Consider the following 20,442-nt stretch of genomic DNA (forward strand, 5'->3'; position numbering starts at 1 on the left):
CCAAAAGTAGCTGGTATTTGGAACTGTTCATAATTCCCTCCACCTTGACTACAGGCCCAGTTCCAGCTAAAGAAAAGCAACCCCAAAGCATGATACTGCCACCACCATGCTTCACCGTGAGGATGGCATTCTTTAGGTGATGCAAAGTGTTGTTTTTGCGCCAAACATACCTTTTGGAATTGTGGCAAAAAAGTTCATCCTTGGTCTCATCAGTCCATAACACATTTTCATGCATCCTTTTGGGAGACTTGATGTATTGTTTTGCAAATTTTAGCCAGGCCTGGATGTTCTTCTGTGTAAGAAAAGGCTTCAATCTTGCAACCCTAACCCATGGTCCAGACATATGGAGAATACAGGGGATTGTTGTCACTTGTAGTACACAACCAGCACTTGCCAGAAATTCCTGCAGCTCCTTCAGTGTTGCTGTAGGTCTCTTGACAGCCTCCCTGACCAGTTTTTGTCTTGTCTTTTCATCAGTTTTGGAGGGATGTCCAGTTCTTTGCAATGTCATTGTTCCATATTTTCTCCACATTTTGATGACTGTCTTTACTGTGTTCCATGGTATATCCAATGCTGTGGAAATTTTTTTTAGCCTTCTCCTGACTGATACCTTTCAACAATGAGATCCCTTGGATGCTTTGTAAACTCTCTGCAAACCATGGCTTTTGCTGTAGCAGGCAACTCAGTAAATGTCTGGAATTTGAAACATCTGACAAAAATCCTACTAGGACAGCTGAACTTTATGTGGGGTTAATCAGAGTACCCAAGAAGACTGAACGCTGTAATTAAATCAAAAGGTGCTTCAACAAAGTATTAGTTTAAGGGTGTGCACACACAACAAAGTATTAGTTTAATGGGGTGCACACTTACACAACCAGTGTATTGCATGTTTTTTTTTGTTTTTGATACTTTTCCCCCTAACAGATTTGTTTGTTTTTCAATTGAATTGTACAGGCTATAGGGCACATTAAAGGTGAGAAAAGTTTTGAGATGATTTACTGCTGTCTTATTTTTTATATAAAAAAAACTGGCATTTTAACAGGGGTGTGTACACTTTTTATATCCACTGTGTGTATGTGTGTATATATATATATATATATATATATATATATATATATATATATATATATATATATATACATATAAACACACACACACATGTGTATGTATGTGTGTACAGATAATATTACAAAACTTATAATACTCTAACATACAAAATTTTATACATTTCGCAATAACAAAAATTCCTGGTTATCTGACATTTTATGTGTCATTTGGAGCACTTCAATCTTTGCTTTATCTCCTTACATGAAATTACCTTGCCATATAAATATTCTGCTCCATTTAAATGTTTGTCCAATTTTGAGATGCTACTCAAACAAAAACAAGCCCTTATCAAAACATGTCCATCCTCTTATGGCTCATTAAAGGTTCATTACTATATGCACAGAAAAAATAGAAACTGCCCCAAAACAGTTTCCCCTTAAAACCTGCACTTTTAGTTGTGTACCCACAGCCTTTGTCCATTCTCTCTTTTACACGTTTTCAACCACCCTTTCTTCTTCCATTCATCATCATGTATTTCATGCTTCCTCTTTCAACTTCCTGTTGACTGTCAGTCATGCACCAACGATGCATCTTGGGAAGAGAGACAGAATGCTTAGAGAAAAACACTGCTGATCATGTAGAAACGGCAAAAGATCAGCTCCTTTCTGTATTTCGCTATCACGTACTTCTCAACCAGTGAAGTGCCTTTCCCTAGTGGCTTCAAACAACTTCAGCTCTTCCCTAAATCACTTTTCTATTGATTTTCTGTCTGTCTGTCTGTCTCTCTGTCTCTAATGGATCAGTCTTCTAAGATTTTTTTCATCTCTCCTCAGTCTTCGCTTTACTTGGTCTCCTCTATTGTTGTATTTTCTAGGAAGTCATCAAGATCATCTAGCCCGCCGTAGGTCTTCTTCAGCCACTGTCTGTCTTTAGGAGGTGAATGGTCTCTAGTCAGCTGCCTGGGCCTGTCATTCTCATCTGCTGAAGGCTTTCTCTGACCATTTTTCTCTTGTATCATTCCTGTTCCCTTTTCTGATATAGTAGCCAGTTTAGCAGCTGAAGTGCTGTGGCAGTTAATAAAATTCTCCCATCTCCTCTGCTTGGCCACCTATCTCAATCTCTTATTTACCTGCTTACATTTTCTTTAGATTTCACTTTTTGCCATGGCATTCCCAGAGCTAATGCTTTCTATACCCCTGTGTTCTATCGTGGGGTTTGAGCCTTCATTGCTTCTCGCACCTCCTCCGGGTTTTTGTCCAGTGAGTCGGTTCTTTTCAGGTCATTTTAAGAGTTGGTGGATAAATGACATGAATATCTGCCTCTTCTCTATGAGGATTCCATATTTCTGGAACCATTTTCCCTCTCTTGGCATACAACTGATTGAAAGAATCCTCCAGAATCTTTGTAAGACACTGCCAACAGATATTTCCCTTAATGCCACTTGACTGTTGTCTTCCCCCTATGTCAATTAAATAATTAATTAAATCTTGCCTGCATTGGTGCCTAACCCCCTGCTTTTTTAAATGAATATTAACATTCTCTTTATCATTTAGCCCTGGTAGATTGCTAACTTCTACTCTCAGTTGCCGACAATACTCCCTTCAGTCTAATTCATCTTCTGCATCTAATCTGTTTAAAAAACAGGTACCTGGTCAAGAAACTTAGGGGAACCCTTGCATTTACTATTCAGATAGTGCTTACCCATGCATTATTAATATCCTCTGTCCCAATAACATATACATGATCATATATCCTGTATAACAGGCAGGGCAGGTTGAGCAATAGCTAAATAAACTAGAAACTTAGACTTTTATGTGTAGTACCCTGGAACAATACTTATGTGTCAATGTTGCATTAGTAACCTTTATGGGATACTTCTTGTTTCTTAACTCACATATGTCATTTATATTCACTGTTAACAGGTCCTTGGATTAAGTTTGATGTGAACATTACAAACGGGCTATTGCTGTGCATATTTGTATTTCATGCATTTAACTGATTTTTCTTTATTATAATATTATTAGTGAAAATACTGAGTAAAATACATTGCATTGTGAAGTTTTTTAGGACTTCTTATTCATTCGGCTTGATCTTAACTTGAAAAGGGTAATTATGCAACTTTCTAATCCATATGTTGGATTTATTTGGTTGTTTATCTAAAAACCTTAACGAGTGTAAATACAGATGTAAAATGTTTCTTTTTTTTTAAGATTAATTAAGCTGGCTTCTGGCAGGTTTGCCAAGACAATGGAAATTTTGTTCAAATTTCTCTGCTTTCCCCTAGAGCCATTGGGGGTTCTTGGAAACAGTAAAGTGCCTCTGGCAATATAAATATAAATATAAATATCTGCATTGCTTGTCCTTTTTGATTTAAGTCCAAACGTAATATAGTCCTTCTTTCTTTCTTTTATTATCTCCTTTAATTTTTATATGATGTCTTCACCATCATACTCCTCAAAATATGTAATATATTAATACCTAGACAGCTAATGTAGCCTGTCCCCATAATGTCAAAGTATGAGCAGGCTTGTAGTTTATAGCAATTATATGCAACTTGTCCACATTCAGTTTATAGCCCAAGATACTACCAAATTATTTCAGTATATTAAATAAAGGTTCCAGCTTCCTTTCTGGGTTTCTAAGGAAAATCAATAGAGCATATGTACACATTCCTAGTTTAATTTCCTTGTTCTCACTTTGCATGCCCCAAATCCTGATGGCTACAACTTCTGTACCAGTGTTTCTAAATAAAGAATGAATAACAAAGGTGAGAGCAGCACCCCTACTTTTTACCCGTAGACAGTACAGTAGGAGATAATTCTGCACATACGTTTACTCTAGTGCAAGTTCCCCAATATACTTTGCTTAATGGCTTGACTAACTTCTCTGAAAACCACATATTTATCATTAACCTAAATAGAACCACTGTACTCTATTAAATACCTTTTCAGCATCCATATTTGTTATCATCTTGAGTTCACCTGCTTGTAGCACCTCCTGTACCACAATTTTCATATCTTGCCTCTCCTTCAGAAGTCCTCGCTGATCAGTGTTTCATTTGAGGAATTGCTGTTGCTAATCTGATTGCTAAGATAGACGTCAAGATTTTATAATCATGATTTAAAACTGAAGTTAGTCTAGCTATAATAATTCACCTCCATAGGCTCTTTCACTTGCTTTAATATGCAGGAAAACAACAGCACCTTTCCAAGATAAAAGAATGTTTTGTCTAGATAATACCCTATTCAAAACATGTAAGAGTCTGACTTACATTCAGTTTACCTCTAATTTATTTAGCTCGTTAAGAACCCCATCCTTTCCTGGTGATTTTCCACTGGGAATTTATAAGACATGAGTGCTTAACTCCTGTTTTGTTATCGGCCTCCTAATTTCTAAAGCTTCTGCCTAAGTCACCTTTAGCAATTATATGCCCCCATTAAGATTTTAATTCCTCTTGAGTCACAGAACTCTTACTTACTTTCATTCTTACATATTGCCTCATAAAATTTTACAAAGTTATCAAGAATCACTGAAGGGTCCTCTATTATTTGCTGTGTCTCATGTTTTACCAATGCATGGACCGACCTCTAAACTTTAACATGTCTATTTATCTTGTCTAAACCTGACTGCCAGATTTTAATGAGCCTTTAAAGAGTTCCCCTGGAAGTTTTGTTGAATAATTTTAACTTTACACTTTCTTTCACTCTCTAGTAAAGAGTCAGTGTTTCTCTGCATCTCTTGAATATCTTCCTGTAGTCTTATCTCTTTATTAGCTTTCAGCTTTCCAACTGCTGTCTGAGACATTCCTGCCACTCTCCAAGGGCCATTTGTTCATATTCTCTTTTTTTTCCTTGCAAACCCTATTAACTCCTCTCTTGATATTTTTCCCATCCCTCAGTCTCCCCTCCTCTTCTTAAAAGACCTTCCTCACTTTGTCCTATCACTTTCTCCATCATTTATTAAATCCTGGGGTGTCAGCAGTATATAAAGGAAATGTCCAATGTATATGCACTTTCTGTCTGTTACCTTTAGCACAACCTTCAGTAGTGATAGTCTGACAATACATTTGGCTTTACTTCCCAATCCTTCATCATATATTTATGTTTCCCTGTGATATAGTCTGTCTATACTTGAAAGCCTACCAAAAGTCTTACAATAATAAGCATATGGGGCAGTGTTAACTGTACATTATCCCCAGTGATCATAATATGTTAATAATCCCATTAAACAGCTGAAGAATTTTCACATCTGTGGACCTAGGCCTTCCTTGTGCATCTCTAAAATGTATTGGTAAGTTAAAGTCTCCTGTCCATAATATAATCCCTCCCTTCCAGTTAAGTAGCTATTTACAAATATTGCCTTTAAAGTCCTACAGTTTGGTGCATTATGGTACCTGGCAGTCTACAAAAATTGGCTGCTATTAGTATACTTATGTCTATTATGATTTTCACTGCTACATAAAGTCCTTCCTGATTTAGTAAACTGTTTAATAACTTGTACTAAAGCCATATTTTAATAGAATAGCAACCCCCCTTCTTTTCTTCCCAGTGCCTTCACTCGAAGCTTCCACCTCTTGAAACCCCTGTCTACAGAGCTTAGATGTTCTATTTTAGGTAAATGTATCTCTTGCAAGAGGGCCATCTGAAGGGATATTTTTTTAAGTATTGCAGAGATCTCCCTATTTTTACTGGATCAGTTTACCCCCTTACATTCCAAGAAACAATATTAACTATTGACATTATTCACTTTTACTCTCTGTTGACAAAACCCCTCAATAATTCTAATAATTAGACCTGCAACTCTGTGTAACTTGAGCTTCCCCACTTTACTTGTCCAACCCACTTTACTTGTCCAACCCCACCCTTTACTATCATCCTTAGAATTCTTGGTATTTCTGGTTGCAAAAATATACAAGACTCCATCACAAGGTGCCAAAATGTAGTATTAAAGTTTAATTTGTAACATAACATTGCAAAGAACCATGTAAAAACATCATATAATGTTTTGGATCCCTATCAGTTCAGTGAAAAATTAATTCAGTGAATAGCATTTTCAGTGCATTTACATTTACATCAAACTGTTCATACTGAGATTGCGGTATAGTGAGGATTGGGAAATTTGCTCTTTCCATTCTGTAGTGCGATCTTGGAGTTGGTATATGTAATTAGTGGGGGGTGTGGAGAGCACAACCCCCTACATGAGCGGAATTCCATGAACAGCATTTCTGATGAAATGCCGTTTGTTGAAGTGACGGTTCAGTGTAGTGATACAAACCCATAATGTTTCAGTACATTAATCTATCCTCTTCCAAGGCATACCAAATGTTCATAGGTTCATAGGTTTATACTAGGCTATCTGCCCTAAGGCATTTATAAGCCTAGCCCAAAGTTTTGTGGCTTACGCCACCCCTTATGTTAAAAAATACTATGCCCATTAGTTTGTTGTGCCTCTGTCCAGCAGTGACACAGAGATGATTCCCGGGGTAAACCTACGATCTCCCATCCACCGGTCAAGATTTCTCTTGAAGAGAGCCAGCAAGGTGCTCTGCCTCACATGGACCGGGATTTTATTCCACAGCATAGGGAGTCTCTGGGTGACAAATCTATCCCTCCAGCATGTCCTATTTATATCCGTGCTAAGGTTTAAGTCGCTTGCTCTAGTGGATCTGGTAGATTTGGATTTTTTGAGGTGGAGCATGTCCATTAATTCCGGGTTGGACATGGCCTTGTATGTCAGGCACAGGTCACCTCTGAGCAGGCGGTATGCGACTGAATAGAGCTGGAGTTTCTTCAGTCTGGCAGCATATGACAGATTTTGGAGTCCCTTTATCCTTTTGGTGGGGAACTTTTGGGGTCTCTCCAATTGCTGCAGGTGTCGGGTGAGATACATCCCAAATGGGGCACTGTACTCGATCATTGGTCTGATAAGTGAAGAGTACAGGGGAACAATGACCTCACTTGATCTGGATGTGAATCCCTTCATGATCAGGTGGGCAATGTAGAAGGTCTTTCTAACCACTTTAGCAATGTGAGTGTCAAAAGAAAGGCCACTGTCAACCTGGGTCCCCAGGTCCCTGATAACCTCTTCTGTGCTTAATGGATTGCCACCTATATGGTAGCTTGGGGTTACCTTGTTTTTCCCGAAGGGTATAACTATACATTTTTGGCATTTAACTTCAGGCCATGGCTCTGGCACCAGTTATCAGTTTCCGTGAGACCCTCTGAAGGATATCTGTGTCCGATGTACTTTCCACTATGGCGCCCAGTTTGCAGTCATCTGCAAACTTTGTCAGCCATAGTCCTCCTATGTTTGCCTGTACTTCTGAGAAGTAGATGCCGAACAACAGGGGGCCAAGGACTGAGCCCTGTGGGACACCACTTGTGACCGGCTTGGAGTCTGACATGGCGCTAGCAACTCTAACCCTGTGGGTTCTGTCCTTTAGCCAGTTTGCAACCCATCTTGTGACATATGGGTTTACATTTAAGCTGGTAAGTTTCTCTATAATACCCGAGTGGGGTATTGTGTCGAAAGCTTTTGCAAGGTCAAGGTAGGCTGTATGGACTGCCTTTCCCTCATCAATGGCCTTTGGTGACTGTTTCGAAGAAGTCGACCAAGTTCAAAAGGCATGATCTGCCCTTGACAAAGCCAAACTAGGTCAGGTCCAATGTCTGCAAGTCCCCTATGTCTTTGTTTATGAGTTCCATTATGATCCTCTCCATAGCTTTGCAGACCAGGCTTGTTAAGCTTATGGGGCGGTAATTACCAGGGTCCGTAGAGGCACCGCCTTTGTGGAGTGGGACCACAGTTGCCGTACGCCACTCCTTGGGCACGTATCCTGTGGTAAGGCTAAGATTAAACAGCTGCCTTATATGCGGGTTTAGTTCCTCTTTGAGTTCGTGTAGCACACAGCCGGGGACACCATCCGGTCCCATTGATGCTGTGTTTTTAGCTTTAGAGAGAGCAGCTTTCACCTGCGCATTTGAGATGTCTGGGAGGCTACACTCCGCTGGGATAATTATCTCTCCTTTTGGTGGGGGGAGGGGGGTGAAGTTTGCACTGAACCTGTCTGCCAGTATGTTGGCAATGTCTGTGGGTTCAGTGATTTTTGTATCATTTTGGACTAATTCTGCGCATATCTGGGAGTTTCCACCCAGGTTTCTAACATAGCTGAAGAAGGCCTTATGATTGTCTTTTGAATCTATTGCAATTTTTCTCTCAAAGTTGGCCTTGGATGATTTTATGAGTGCTCGTATTTTTTTACTAATAATGATCAAGGGTGTCTTCTCTTTTATGGATTTTGCTCTATCATGTAACAGCTTTCTCCTCTTATTGTAAAGTTTGTTTATGGCTGGGGTTCACCAGACTGGACGTTGCCCTTGGTGGAAAGAGTCTTGGTTTTATTAGGGATTGCCTGATCCATGCAGTCCTGGAGGTGTTCAGAGAAGGCATTTGTAAGGGCTTCCGCAGCTTGGGTTGTGGTTTCCACTGGCTTGGGGCCTTGAAGGATACCACACCAGTCTTGAGTAGTGTGAAGTTTGCTTTAGAGAAGTTCTTCACTGTGGTCTTTTTGTTTGGGGTGGGGGATGTGGATTTCCAGTGAGATAAGTTTGTGATCTGATCTCACCAATGAGGGATATACTTCCGGTGTGGAGCATTTTGTCCCCATGTTTGTGATGATGAGATCTAGTATATTTTCTCCTCTTGTGGGAACGGTGACTAGTTGTTCCATGGCATTTGAATTTATGAACTCCAGGAACCTTTGGGCTAGAAAGTTGGGGCTTGAGTAATGTTCTCAGCCTATATTCGGGTAGTTGAAGTCACCCAATATAATGGTGTTTGGAGATACATTTATACCCTCCAGTGTCTTCAGGAAGGCTGTGGGGGGTTCCTGAGTTTGAGAGGGTGGCCTGTAGCATGCTACAAATTGTAGAGCAGTTTTGCCTATGGTTAATTGCACCTGTATGGTTTCCGATGCTTCGTGCGTTGCCACCAACCTGGAGGTGTGGGTATCCTTGATGAATATGGATACACCCCCTTCTTTTGTGGTGTGGTCCGGATTTTGGGGCCAGAACGCATGATATGAGGTAAAACCTGATAGTGCCGGGGTGCTCTCAGGAGCCTTGAACCAGGTTTCAGTCACAGCACAGACATCGATGTTCTCCATACTGAGAAGGGCCTAGAGTGCATGCATTTTGAGATTTAGACTTCTGGCATTGAGCAGCATTACCCTTAGTTTCTTCCCATTTTTGTTTTCTAGGGTGGTAGGTTTAGAATTTGAGCCTTGCCTAAAAATGGCACTATGGGGGTGCAAGAGCCTTAGCCAATATTCGGAATCCCAGGGGTGACAGGTGCAAGCCGTCCCTTGTGAAGCAGCGTGGCTTGTCAAGCATGTCATCCCAGGCAGACAGACACTGGATCCCCTTTGAATGACACCAGAAATTAAGCCAATTGTTAAAGCTGATCATCTTGTCTCTATGTTGTGGCATCATTCTTGGTGAAGGAAGGATACTGCTCAGGGTCAGTGTCATACCTGCCTGGGCTACATAATCAGAGAGCTCCTCTATGTCTCTTTTCATGTAGTCCAGGGAGGTACGTCTCAGGTCGTTCACCCAGCATGGACAATGACTGTGTCATATTTGTACTTGCTGTGGAGTGACCCGAGTGCTTGTGTTATGTGGAGTATTCTAGCGCCCGATAGGCAGCTTACTGTGACCCTCTCCTTGTTCAGCCTGGTGAGTGGGACGTCAGTGTGTCTGACTATGGAGTCACCTATGACAAGTATGTTTGGTGTTGTAGTTGGCCTTAAGGGCTGTGACTGCTTTGCACACTGATTTTGTGGTTTATGTGTTGCCTGTGGTGTGTCATGAGGTGGCAGTTGCTTGGATGTCTGCTTTGGAGGCCTCTGCTGTTTAGGTAAATTTTTGCTCAGAGCCTCCGAGTATGACTTTGTGTGTTTATGTGTTTGATTCATTGTTGTGATAGCTTTATGTGAGACTGGTTTTGTGGTGTGTGTAGTTGCCTTCTCCTCCTGTCTGGTCTTGCCAGTCCTGAGTTGAGAGAGCTCAGCCACCAGTTTGGCTAAATAGCTGCATCTCTCGCAAGTATTTGTGTTATGTGGGAGGAGAAGAGGGTTGTCAGTGTACATGAGGCAATTGTAACATTGCCTCAATATTCCCAAATTCACCAACTGGACAGGAGAGGACGCCAGCATCTGGCCCTTCGACATGCTAGAGAAATTTAGAAGTTAGGGGTGTAACTGAATAAGAGAGGACTTAGTAAGGAAGTGGGTACTCCTGGGGGGGGATTTTGCTAGTGAGGGACTTTGTATAATACAGAAGTGCTAAACCTGAAAAGAAGATGCTTTTAAGACAAGTAAAAGCTTTTAGGAACAAGTGCTGCGCTTTTTAGTTAAGGGATATACTGTTTAGATTACTAGTAGAGCAGTTCTAATGGAAAAAATGAAGAACAGACTTTATGGAGCCAGAAAAAGTTTAACCTTGTTAAACCAGCACTGCCCGATGCTGCTCTAGTGGCAACTCCGCGCTAAATCGTGCTAAAGCACTCTAAAGCGTGCTTGATAGCAGGGGCTGGAAAGAGCCAGGAATTGACCCAAAACGGCCAATAAAACTACAGTTTCAAGTCAGTAACCACTCCCACGGGGGGCAGGGAAGCAGCTCAATGTTTTTCACTGCCACTGATCAACAGAGAGACTTTCCTTTAGCCCAAGCAAAAATGGCCTCACAGAAACTTACAAAACAGTTCAAGAACAGCAAGCCTGTAAATGAACTTTTTTAAATATCAGAAAAGTGGGAAAAAAGCAAGACTTTTTTTTTTTTTTGTTTTTGTTTTTTCAGAGATAGCAGAGGTTCACAAGTAATATCAAGTTATAACAGTGCAGTAAATGACCCCACACAAGAGTGCTAGGTCAAAGATAGAAAATATGCAAGTTTTGAGAAAAAAACGATTTTAAAATTAAGTGCAAACAGGAAATTCAGTAAACAGCTTTTGGTTGTGCTCTAAATACAGCTACTAATGCAGAAATCAAGTTTAACAAGCCAGGAAATGCTCAAACTAGGCAGCTGTGCAGAAAAACTTATCAAATAAACAGAGGAAAAATACTTAAAATCTCAAAAGTGGCTCCTTTCTTCTCTCAGCGTTTTCTCCTCTTGGTGGGTGCTTCACCAACAGCCAACAAGCCTGAAAAGACTGGATGTTTGCATCCTTTAGGCTCAGGGCAGACAGTTCATCATGAGTAAGACCCATAGAAAGTGTAGATATGACCACAGATAAATTCCTCTTCTTCCCACAGGATGTCCTTCCAATTATACAAGCAGCCCCCTCATAGAACACAGTTAATATAGTCACAATTTTTTATTATATACTGCATTAGAAAATAAACTTTTCTTATAGTGAAATGTACTATAATGTTCATTCAAAATAAAAATAGACTGGCCTTCCTGTGATTTTATTTCAACACATTCACTTGGGAAAAACAGACAATATATACTTATATTCCTCCACAATGTGTTACTAAAATACTAAGAAATGACATGGGCCATTCTATTTTTTCTTTAGCAGTTCTAGGGATTTGTACATTTTGGAAACATTTTTTGTATGCACAACGGGAAGTGCACTGCATCTTCCAGCTCTACTTTAATGTTCCTAGACCACCCCCACACACACACTTTTGCTGATTATGGTTTTCTTTGGTCCAGCCATTTACTTTATGTGTTTCCTTTGGTTCTACAAAAGTCTTAGAGCCAAGCAGGAAACGTATTTCAAAATAAACTGGATATATAATTTTAAACTTTATCTGTGACTCTCTAAATACATGCATTACTGTCAAGAAACAAGATCTTTTTCTTGTCTCCCAACAAATATATTGCACTACATACACTCTCAAGTTTCCGTAAAAAACATTTCTTATCAAGCTTCCAAATTTTTGACAGCAGTATTTCCTTGATATTCAAAGACAGCTGGTCTTAAGATCACCTGCCTGGGCCTTCTATTCTCCTGTACGGGCATATATACAAATAGCCAGAATGCCTGCTCAATCTTTGTTTCAGCCACTGAGATTGTAGACCATTTAACCAACAGTTTTTGCACCAAATTGTTGATATTTCTCCCTTCAACTTTTCTAGCTTCCCAATTATCTGAATGTTTTTTCAACGTATGTCCTCAAGATCAGCTACCCTTTGCTCCATTTATTCCATCCATAGAATCACATCCCTAATATAAAGAATCTTGCTTCTGATCTCTCTGAATGCCTAATATAATGTCAGATTGTGAAGTAAGCAGTTATTCTTCTTTAATGAATGTCTGTTCTGTTTGCAGCATGTAAAAATCCAGTTGTCTTCTTATGTTTGTACATTTGCCTAACATAAGCATTATCGAGGATGAACAAGTTTGGGCGATGGCTTTCACTTCTTCATTTGCTGTGTCTCCTCTGGTCTTTCTTTCCCCACACGGCTCAAGTGGCTTTTTTGTTGGTTCTCATGGATGTTGTTGTCTTTTTTCCACCTTTTTTATTTCCCATCTTCATCCAGTGCATGTATTTTAACCCACAATTGCCTCCTTCATTGCAGTTTGGGCTTTCCAAATGACACACTTTCCTTTTATCAACTTCCTATTGGATTAAGATCAAATTGCACCCCACTCAGCTGCCATCACTCACAGTTTCTTTTGTAGGTGTATAATTTAATACAACTGTGTTTTTAACTTCGTATATCTTCTATCATGCTAACTGTCTGTATTGTTTCAGTTTTTACACAGAAGCTTTAAATTTTCTCTGGGTTTGATATACAACACGACATCATTGGTAAATATAAGTAATTTTCTTTGTAATGAGTGTCCCCAGTTACACCCTATTATTCTGGAATGTTTTTATTTTACTTCCCAGATGTTCTTCTTATTGATCACTGCTGCAGTAGCCTTAGCTACATGGGTTATATCCTTCCAAGGATATAACAGCCGGCCAGCTTCCAAAGCTTCAGGATACCTTCCATGCACCCAAACTGTCAAGCAGCTCAAGATGAGCTGATTGAAAGACAAATCTGGGCATGGAACCCTTAGGAGCTTTACTGCTGCTGAAGAGTACACTCCTCTGAGACTATTGAGGATTGACGGTCTCTATTACTTGTGACAAGACTGAACCCACTTCCTCAGGCTTAAACCATCTTTACAAAAAACTTTTCTGAAATACATTCAGATCACTCCTATAACTATCATCACCAGCATTCAGCCTTGATACCCGTATACCTTGGCCTTTAATGACATTAGTAAAAATACATATTAGGCGCATACTCCTCTTACGGAATAGTGAATTCTGTGGCACCTCTTTCTATACAGGCCTGTAGTGAAAGATAAATCAGAATTTCTTCTCATCTGAATATCAAGAAATTCAGTAGCTATACTGGAATAATTGACTGTAAATTTCAAAAAGGTAATAGTTCTACGTAGAAGCTCAACAAATTAATTCAACTGTTCTACAGTACCCATCCATAAAATAAAAATGTCATCAACAAAACGACGATGAAACCTAACACAGTCCTTGAAATCAAGAGGGGTTCTTAAGTGATTGTGCTTTGTTTCATATTAGTTTAGTTTACTTTATTCCATATAGGTGTGATGTTGATTTTAATGTCTGAATTGTTTTAGATTTTTTTAAATATTAGAGTGTATGCCTTTAAGTCAGCAGTAACACTGTAACGTGGTTATGCAGGCTAGTGCGCATTACACTTTGTTTAGTCAAGAGAATGTTTTGAATGAATGGGCTTACCAACAACATAAGTTTTTAACTGCATTGAGTTTGTTGTGATTGGTTAAAAATGTTACTACACTGAAATGCTGTATGTATTGTTCTTTTTGATTTTTATGTGATAGTCTGATGAAGTGAACTGTGTGGTCAAGAAAGCGCGTACCTATTTTAATAAACCAGAGTGTATTTATTGTAGCCGTACTTTGGTTCACCCTTTTGTTATTTTCATTATTTTTCAGCCCTCCTTTCCCAAATTGTCCAAGGGATTTTTTTTCTCCTCATTCGATTTTGGCAAAAAAACACAATAAACAGTCTCAACATAATTCAGATAAACAGACGTTTAAGAAGTGGGTAGGGGGCTTCAAAAAGAAATCTCAAACCTCCCAAAACCAAGGATAGTCCAACATGTCTGAATGATTATTCAAGAGACCTTGAGACTCCTTCTCCTTCCCACCACGGTCCCGATTCTCTTCCAGAAAGTCTGAATCTCATTTTTATCTTTGGTAATTGATTTTCCAGAAAAATCATTCTGAAAATAATTCAACATAGTTAAAGATGGCAGTAGGAAGAAATTCCTCTTTTCTGGGGGGGGGGGGGTCATTCCTCATCCTGCACATCAGACTCTTTTGTTTCCTCCTGATATTCACCATATGCTGTCCCAAGGAGTGACAGAACCAGTTCCTCCTTCCCAGGTGGGGAAAGGGTATTATTATTCAAGGATGTTCTTAATGCCAAAACAAAATGCTCGGAGACCAGTTCTGGATCTTTCTTTCCTAACCCTATCTGTGATTGTGCCGAAATTCAAAATAATGCCAATTCACAACCTGTTACCTCTTCTTCTTCTTTAACGTTTCCTGGTAGTACTAGACCTAAAAGATACTTATAATGACATTCATTTTCATGCAGACTTCAGGCATTTCTTAAGATTTTGTGTGTCTGCATCTCATTATCAGTTCTCTGACTTACCTTTTGGACTATCAACTGCACCAAGAGAGTTCATAAAGTGTCTAGCTCCAGTTATTGCTCTTTGCAGGCTACAGGATATCCACATTTTTTCATACTTAGATGACGTGCTTATCTTTACAGAGTCTTTTTCAAAATGTTAGAGGAGTCTCTCTCTTGGGTGAGAGACCTCTTGCACAAGGTGGGATTCCAAGAGAACATTCAATAGTCTTTCTTGACTCCCTTATACAGGATTGTGTTTCTGTGATGTCAGCTAGATACCTCAGTTCAAAGAGTTTTCCTTCCACAGGAACAAACAGATCTTTATCTAGATCTGTTTCTAAGGTTTTCTACTCAGAATTTGGTCACTATGAGGGAATACCTCAGAATTGTGGGTCTCATGGCATCCATGATTCCCTGGCTAGACTCCACATGAGAAAGATACAGTGGTCCCAGCATCAACAACCTTTTATCTTTTCAAATTCCGGTACTTGGGCTTGTAAGAAGAGATATATTTTGGTGGAGTCAACAAATATCCTTAAATCCGGTCTTCCCTTCTCCATCACTGCTGCAAAGCAGTCAGTCACCACAGACGCTTCGGACTTTAATTGGGTAACAGTTTCAGGAGAGAGAAAAGTTCAGCTGGTGTGATATACCAACTACAGATGCAAGCTCATAAATATCATCTCTCTGAACCATCTTTGGTGCCCAGGACCTCTTCAAGTGGTTACAGACGACATCAACAAGCAAGGGGGAACCAGGTCATACCCCCTTTGCAGACCAGCCATGTTAGCTTGGGATATAGCTTCACAGCACAATCTCACTCTGCAGGCATCCTACATTCCACCAGAGCAAAATTGTGTGGCAGGCAGGCTGAGCTGGATCAGGACAGAACCTTACAAATGGAAACTAGAGTAGGTGGTCTTATAAGATTTGATCCATCTGTGGGGAGTTCCTCAGGCAGACATTTTTGCCTCCTATCTGAACAATCAACTGGCAAAATTCTGTTCCAGGACTACTTGCAAGAAGGCCTGGAAGACATATGCCATTTCCACTAATATCCAGAGTACTTCTGAAGATTCAGAAGATGTCCCCCAAGATCACAGTGATGTCTCCCTTCTGGCTTAGGCAACTGTGGTTCTCCCTTCTTTTGGAAGTAGCCAGGGGCAATTTCCACAAGTTTCTTCCCAGAATGGATCTAGGGGTGCTTCATGCACCCCAACATCTGCAGCAAGTACTGATGTAAGCAAGAATGTCTGCTACTAGAACATCATGTATCAGCAAAGGGAAAAGGTTTTCTAGTTGGTGCCAACAATATAACCAGTACCCATTTAGGGCAAGTTGTTCTCTGGTTTTACAGTATTTGTATGAGTTATTGTCCTATGACCTTTCTTATTTCTTCAACAAGGTTCATTTATTGGCCATTACAGCATGGATCCTTCTCTTATATGGCAGTCTTATGACAAAATGTTCTTGAAAGGGGTTTTTCATAAGAGGCCTTCAGGTAACCCGGTAGTCCCACATTGGGATTTTAATTTTGTGCTAAAGAAGCTAGCACTTGCTCCATTTGAACCAGCTAATCTAACTGACTTGAGATTCTTAACATGAAAAACAGTTTTACTGATTAGTCTGACCTCTGCAAGAATGGTATGTGAGTTGCAAGCTCTTATGGTGAATCAACCTTATCTCATGTTCCATTGGGACAGTGTTTTTTGGCAACTAATTTTATTTCATGCCTAAAGTGGTACCTGAGTTTACTTTAAGCCAAACTATCCATCTCCCCGTTTACTTTCCTGAACGTAATAATGAGGGAGAAAGGATACTCCACACCTTGGATATTCATAGAAAACTCAAGTACTATCTTCATAGAACTAAATATTTCAGATCTTTGAATCAATTGTTCATTTCTTGCGAAGGTAAGAAGGGACAACCTGTGTCAACACAGACTATTTCCAAATGACTGCCAAATTCTATTACCTTTTGTTATACTCACCATGACAAATCTATTCCAGTCAAGGTTAAGGCCTACTCTGCCAGAGCCTTGGTTTCATCTATGGCTTTTTGGAAAGGGATCTTAAAAATCTCTGGGTGTCTTTGATCCATTTTCCATTCTGTAAGTTTCCTTCAAATGCTTCTTCCATATTGCAGCCTGTTTCCTGCTGTTTCTCAATACTATTCATGTCCTGATCTTTGCCATTAATTTCATTTAGCACCAAATATCTGCTTTTTCCACTTTCTTGATTTTCTGTCAGTCAAACACTTTCTTCCAGCAACAACTATTACCTTTTCCCAGCTAAATATTATTATTTTTTTTTTATGTGAATGATCTCTCAGTTTGGAGATCCAAATCGAACTTTTCAATACAGTGCCACTACACCAGAAGTCTGGAAACTTAAAATTGTTGAATTCACAGAATAGTACTTGCTTCATGTTTAAGCACACTACTTTTCATTTATGGCGGTTTGTCTATAGATGTTATATACTTTTATATCTAACTTTAGGGAGGCTTTTGATTTTTATATTTTCCATTTACTTTGGTAGTCTTTTCAGTTCTGTTAATATTTTTGATACAAGAACAGTCTTTCTAGCACTGTCACTCCTGATAAAATTCACTAGTATGATATTTATGTCTTAGTGACCACCCGCTTATACTTCATACGTTTTCATTAATCAGTTCCTCTTGTTATTTATACAGGATCCTGATATGGCTGACAAAGCATGAAACTGACTTAATACTTCTATCACGTGTTTATAATTTAACTGTCATCTAGTTTTCTGAAACATTTCATAGTATTGAATGATTTCAGTGTGTTTTAATAAGTAGCAAGGGAATACACGTATACATCAAAATGTGCTTGTTTTTGATTGTGTCTTTCAGTTACTGTTTATATAAAGTTTTAGTACATGTGTGTAAACATATATGTGTGTCGGTATGCATATGTCCATATATATGTAAGTATATGTAATTACATAGATTGCTTTTCGTAACAGTACACTACTATTTTATCTTTCACACATATTTTAGCTCTCATTTTTAAGGACTAACGTCTTCTTAATTATTTTTGCTCTGTGCCTTTTCACTAAGGGGAAATATTTTGATTATGGTATTAGTTACACTAAGGACTTTTTCTCATTTAGCTGTTTCATTTCTAGTGCTGCTATTTTGTTTGATTTAACAGATTTTCTGACCGTAACATAGCCCATCACTCACTTGGCACAGTTTGATATATTTGTATATACTGCTTTTATACATTCAACATTTGTTTTATGTCACTAAAGTTGTATGCATTTCTTTAATTAAACATTAGTAGGCATAGTTGTCTGCAGCACCCATCCATCCTCCACACAAGTTATTCTGCTTCAAGATCTGAACTGAAACTGAATCACCATGGGATATGAAAGACATACATACACATACCTTTATTGGTGAAGCCTGAAGGGAACAAAGCCATGTTTTTTGCAATGTCAGGCTAGAGGATGTAAAGCGAGACATAACCTCAAACATGCACTGCTATCATATATGCCCACAAATTATTTACTGATTCAGTTTTCTTGTCTTTCTAAGGGATTTATAGCAAATCAGTAGAGATTTGGTAACCACAAGATGTTTGATTTGTACCCTACTGGCTATTAATTCAACGATTTACCTTACTTGACAGGAGAAAAATAATATTTTTTTTCTTTTCAGATGGAGATGCTCTTTTTTAAGAATGTAGCCAACCAAAGTCATTAAAGTTGAATAACCATGACTTCTGCATACTCAGATCAAGTCATCCACCCACCTCTGGCTGAAGAAGGTTTTCATGGAACAAAAGATGTCAGTCACAGTTCAGTTAAAGTAGCAACAGGCTTGATTCCTGGCCATATTCTCCATTAAGAAATACATTGTGGCAGCATCAGCTTGCTGTAACCATAGCCATATTTAGGCTAGGGTGACGGAATGTTTGCCTTTTTTAATATTTACTTGTCAAGCTCATGTCTGGTATTCCCTTTCTCTGGTGGCAGTAATTGAACACTGCATATTCATCTCATTTTTGTGTAGACGTGTCTGTCTGTCTATCTACTTGGAAATATCACACTATGAGACCCATGGAACAGTTATTAAAGTTGAAATCAGCAACTTACACACACATATTTCTCCATCATAAAACACATATAAAGCATCATTACCCCTGCCATAAGAGAAATAAATAAATAATAAAACAAAAGCTTCTTATAATTTGCTTACAAAGCTTGCCATAACTATGAAAAAGCAGGCCAGAGTTCCTGAAGAGGGCATATGCCCCTGCAGTTTAGATTGACAAACACGTCTTACATGTACGGCAGAATACAGTGAACCAGAGATGATCTGCCTTAAACAGGTTTCATTCAGATGCACAAAACCCGATTGCTCATTTTGAGTTTGCCTGATTATGTCTGCTTGATCCATTGTTTAATTGTGTTTTTGCTCATTTCTTACTGTGGCAATGTGTGTGGTCTCAAATGTTGTTCTATTAGTTGTGCTCCTAGAATGCAGTGTCTTGGAGAAAGAACAAGGCATTGTTTTGTATTTTATTTGATTGCCATTTCTCCAATCAAAACCATTTGTTAAAAGTTTGCGTGCTCTTCAATTGAGTAATTGACGCTTGCTCCTTGCAAAAAAAAAAAAATGCTGCTTGTGATTTTGTGAATTTCATAATTGTGTGAAATTATTCTGCGATTGCTCCTCAACAGTTCAGACTTTGAGAAGGACATTTTCTCCATTTCACCTAAAACTGGAAATGATTTTGAGACCTTCTAAGCTGACAGTACAAGTATTTAAAATGCCCTATATTTGGGGCCTTTTCCATAATTATTTTTTGCAGTGTTTCTTTGGAGGTAAACATTGAAAATATTGTTGTACTTGCTGTCAGTATTTGTTGTTCTTTAATTATCTGTGACACTATTTTGTTAAGATATGTAAGTATAGCCAAGTATGTATCTACCAGAAATAACACTGCAACTCCCAGTAAGAAGGTGCATGTCATATTAAAACCAGTAAAATGACATTCAACAGCACATATATATTTTTTTCTTTTATGGTTTATTTATTAGAACTGGAAGGAAATCCAACAGGTTTCACTTATGTAGATATCATTGTAGTAACCCAGAAACCAAACTAGGACTACAGTTCATCTTATCCCAAAGTCTGAGAAGTGAACTATAATGCAATTTATATTCCAAAATGAAACAAGTAAATACACAAATCTAATACAAACTAAATGCATTATGAAAATATATTAAAAAACATATTGAATTGTTTTATTTTTAAAAGAGCTCATGTTTTCAGCAGATATGGGGTTAAAACTAACATTTAGTCCCAAACAGCTGAAGGTTTTCTCTTCAAAGATCCAAAACCATTCTCTTTTTATATGAGCTGTGTACAACCAGGATCCAGTCCAAGTGGCAAAAGACATAAAACAGACCTTGTCACATGGTGGCACACTAAGCACACACACACATCACACTGAGGTTAGGAAATTAACTTTTTTCCAGTGTAGTGCGATCTTGGCGTTGGTATATGCAGAAACATAGTAGAACGTGTATTTGTTAGTTAGGTGTTGTTGCAGATAAAAGGGATCTTATTTACTTGTGCAGTGTAGTTTTCAATGTTCTGACCATCTCTGTGTCACTACTAGACAGAGGCACAGAAAACTAATTCTATTATGTAAGGGGGT

At 38.8% G+C, this 20,442-nt stretch overlaps 1 protein-coding gene across 1 annotated transcript in view; it reads left to right on the top strand.

Moving 5' to 3' along the window:
* SGCA (sarcoglycan alpha) overlaps positions 1 to 19,783 on the top strand; it is a 358,162-nt gene extending 338,379 nt beyond the window's left edge. Inside the window, exon 10 of the mRNA XM_044055148.1 lies at positions 18,435 to 19,783. The gene's annotated coding sequence lies outside the window, so the exon portion shown is untranslated. The remainder of the gene's footprint in view (positions 1 to 18,434) is intronic.
* The last annotated feature ends 659 nt before the right edge of the window (positions 19,784 to 20,442 follow it).

The sequence above is a fragment of the Protopterus annectens genome, chromosome 13.part0, assembly GCF_019279795.1.
Source record: "Protopterus annectens isolate FY-2018-M chromosome 13.part0, PAN1.0, whole genome shotgun sequence".
Lineage (NCBI taxonomy): Eukaryota > Metazoa > Chordata > Ceratodontiformes > Protopteridae > Protopterus > Protopterus annectens.